Source organism: Lepisosteus oculatus, unplaced genomic scaffold (genome assembly GCF_040954835.1).
Source record: "Lepisosteus oculatus isolate fLepOcu1 unplaced genomic scaffold, fLepOcu1.hap2 HAP2_SCAFFOLD_57, whole genome shotgun sequence".
Taxonomy (NCBI): domain Eukaryota; kingdom Metazoa; phylum Chordata; class Actinopteri; order Semionotiformes; family Lepisosteidae; genus Lepisosteus; species Lepisosteus oculatus.
In genome coordinates, this window is record NW_027168117.1 from 461,333 (window position 1) to 465,424 (window position 4,092).

Below are 4,092 nucleotides of genomic sequence, written 5' to 3' on the forward strand. Positions count from 1 at the left end.
CTCTTACACTCCAGGCACCTGATAAAGTGGAACGCAGTGTCTTTGCCTTACATGGCGCTCAGCTCTTCCTCAATCCCAGCAGAAGCAGCAGCCTCCGGGTCCTGCCTCATGCACAGCTTAAAATGCAACACCGAGTAATACAACAAACAACAGGGAAAACCATTCACAATCAGACACATCCGTTGATTGCTGGCTCTCGGTAAAGGGACATTGCTGTGGTCCACGCATGAATCTGTTTTCTAAGTGCCTTATCCAATACAGTGTTGAGGCCAGTTTTCCCAGAAGCCATCTAAAGGGGAACACACAATACCTTGTAAAACCTCCAATTTACATCACAAAATAGACTACATTTCAAGGTTAAAGAATTACCATGTTCTGCGATTCAGAACGAGGCAGCAAAACTTCCTGTAATCTGATGTGGCCCTGTGACATTGTAAAGGAGCAGGCTTGTGAATACATCTCGTTTAATCCAATGGAAATATTGCTCTCAACTTTTTTACGTTTTTGCCAATAAATAATATTACATTGTTAACTCTGCATAAAGAACCTTGGAATGGAACGTTTTTTGCAGTGAAATGTTTGCTGCATAACCTATACCTTTTCTCTCCTACATCACATTGCATTAGTCATTACAGTGATTAGTGAGCAGGAAGGGCTGCATCACATCGCAATTTGTGTGGAACTTGAATGCGAATTTGTTACAACATGGCGTAACTTACAGTACTTTCACAAAATTCATGATTTTGTGCTCAATTTTGAGTTTGTAAAGTTTTTCTATAATGTCAATGATTTTATTTTGTGACTGAAATTAAATACTTTTGTGTCTGCAAAATTGGGACTGTAGTTCCACCTTAACCTACTAGTACTGTATGTCTTTGGACTGTGGGAAGAAACTGGAGCACCTGGAAGAAATCCACACAAATGAAGGGAGAACATACAATTCCATCCAGACTGCACCCCAGGAATTGAACCCAGGACCCCAGCTCTGTGAACCACAGTGCCACCTCATTGCTATAGTCACTATAATTAATGTCAAAACTCATTTGCAAATGAGCAGCCTGGGATCCAAAAGGATCAAGACAAGGATCCAAACAAAGCACTATCCCAAAGCTTGGCTTTCTACAGTATATCATACAGGGCTTGATGCAGAAGGCAGATAATCTAAGTCCATGCAATAATTACTAAGGGAAAGTGACTGTGTTTTTGGAGGGAAGTCACTCAACATGGAGCTGTGTTAGTGAAATGATTGTTCTGATGTACGGCTGATGTCCAAACACTGAAAACATGATTGTGTATGCAATCGCACTCCCGAGCTCCATTGGGTATGGTTAAAATAACTTTTTATAGTTCATCACATTCAAAGTGTGTGTACCTGATGAAAGTGTAACACGCATTTGGAGGAGTTATTCAGGATTTTCTTTCATTCAACTATTTCAAGACCCATTATTTTCAGATGTTGTAGTATACGTGAATAATGAAAGGCCTTCATATTACACAATGAAGGAATGACTTCGCAGGTGTGAAGAATAAAAGATTAATTCAGCTCATTTTGGGGAGTTTCACAATGGCCCTCCTTAAAGAAATGTGGGTTTGATTAAAGGAGTGAAGAAAAAGCACTGAATAATATTTGCTTCTGTAAACGTAATCATCTCAAAATATGGTTGAAGAAATTGAAGAAGGTTAAACATAATCCAAAACGTATACGGTCAATTTAAGTACAACCAGAATTCTAGTGTTTATGCAATGCATCTGTGGGTTTATATGATATGAGTCAAGCAATGCTGAATGAACAAGTACCTGAAATTCAATAGGATTTTGTATATTGATTACAAATAGGTGTGAAATTCTCATGTACAGTGGTATTCATGGATTCCTTAAACAAGCAGCCGTTGTTATGATACTTTCGTAATCTGAATATAAATCTGTTATCTACTTGAAACTGTAATTATTGAATAGATTAATGTCTTTGAAATGCTTCATTAACTGGGCAGTTTCCATGTTTGGAAATGTTTTTATTTTGATTGCTGATTGCTAGATACTGTATGTTTAATAGGCATGCTGTTAATATTTTCTACAAATAAGACAGTTATGCTGTAGTAAGTTCTATATAAGTTATATAACATAAGTTATATTTTGTTCTGAGGTCAAGTTGAATCTCATACTAAATTACTGGTGTCCTTTTATCTGAGAAACACTACCTGATTGATCATCTGATGCCTAGAAATTAGCATGCACAGTAGCCCAGCGTTTAGCATTGCTAGCTCACATTGCTGAGGCCCTGGGTACACTTCTGGACCTGGGGTGCTATCTGTATGGAGCTTGTATGTTCTCCCCATGTTTGCATGAGTTTGCTTTGGGTGCTCCGGCTTCCTCCCACAGTTCAAAGAACTACTGGTAGGTTAATTGGCTTCTGGGATAATTGGCGAGTGTCTGTGTCTTCCCTGCATTGGACTACCGTCCAGTCCCAGGTAAAAAAAATGCAGATGCTAGGATTTAACTCAAAGAAGGAGCTCAGAGCACTGTGTTGGCATCACTGTCAGGTGTGTTTTAGAACATATGTTAAAATCTTATTTACTAACTTCTAGACTTTTTACCCCCCATATCAGTCTGCAGGTGCACAGTGGTCTGTGGACACCCTCCTTGCTCTGTCGTAAAACAGGAAATAAAAAGCAACTGGTTTTGACTTTAATGCACTGAGACTGTGGAACTCACAGAACTCTCTTGTCAGAAAGGCAGCTTCTAACAGCTTTTAAGTGAAGACTAAGAACACTTTTCTATTTTATTAAAATAGATTATATATGTTTTGTTTAAATATATGTTATAAATGTTAAAACGACAGCTCGTATAAGCTTGTATTTTTACCTTTCGATCATTTTTAGAATTGCTTTGAGTTGCTTTTACCATGATAAACAGTACAAAATATGAGGTGTTGAACTTGTCAAAAGTTTTAAAGCGCTTTATGACGTAAAGTGTGATGACAGTCCTTGGCGGTCTATGTAACAATTCTTCTTGAAGTAGGTCATCGGGCCAACAGTATATAAACATTACAGCTCAAGTGCTTTTGTATCTGAACGCTTTTAGGTAAGTAATTTAGCAGCTGCGGTATTAATCATGATTTTAATGGCAAATTCAATTGCAGGTAAAATGAAAAAAAAGGCGGATAACTTTCTTTCTAGCTTCGTCAAGCGGTCGCGCTATATTATACATATATACCATAATAAGAAACATAATATGTACAGTAGAATTTTTCACTTTAACCTGGCATTATTCAGAACCGGGTCAGGGCCCGGACCCGGACCGTGCAGTGTGGTCCGTCGGCCTTCTAAAGATGTTTAGGAGATGGAGGTGCCCTTGGATTTGATTAGAAACTTGCATAATTTCTTAACTTGACCCCATTATCTTAAAAAAAAATGGCCAGGCCCAGACCAAAGCATGAAGGCTGCGAGGATCGGGGGACTCTCATTTTTGGTCACAGCGTACAGTAGTAGATCAGTAACCTCTGTTTATCGTGATAACCTTTAATTATTTTCCAGTACTTTTTCAAATGATAAAACACATTGTCTCGCCAGTTTTGCTAAAGATACGGTTTTAGTGTTTACGCGTAAGTTTGTAACCTATAGGCTTAAATCTCTTGTTCTTATTTTCTGCATTTTCATCGTAAGGGAAGGCGCTCGTTAGCGATTTACGCGCTGAACATTGTAAGCAGAGGAGCCTTAAGGCACAGCCTCGCCTTAACACCATCGTTTACATTGTCATTGTCATCCAGAAAAGCAGTCGTAAGAAAATGAATCTGTGGCGGCTCCGAACATTAAAAAAAAAAACTTTATCTAGACTGCAAATACATCCCAATCTTACTATCAACACGTTTTAAGAGCCCTCTCCTTTCCACCGGTATACAAGCTAAGAGAGAAATGTTGGAAATCCCATCTGAAGTAACCCTCGTCTCACCTTTGGAGCTGTGAGCGATGGGGATCATAATTAAAAGGGGTACAGTTACTTTGAAAGTGTGTATGTGATACTTAAATTTAAATAAAATTAAAAGATAAATTATATAACACAGACTGCTATCTACGTCCATGTGTTTAAGACGTA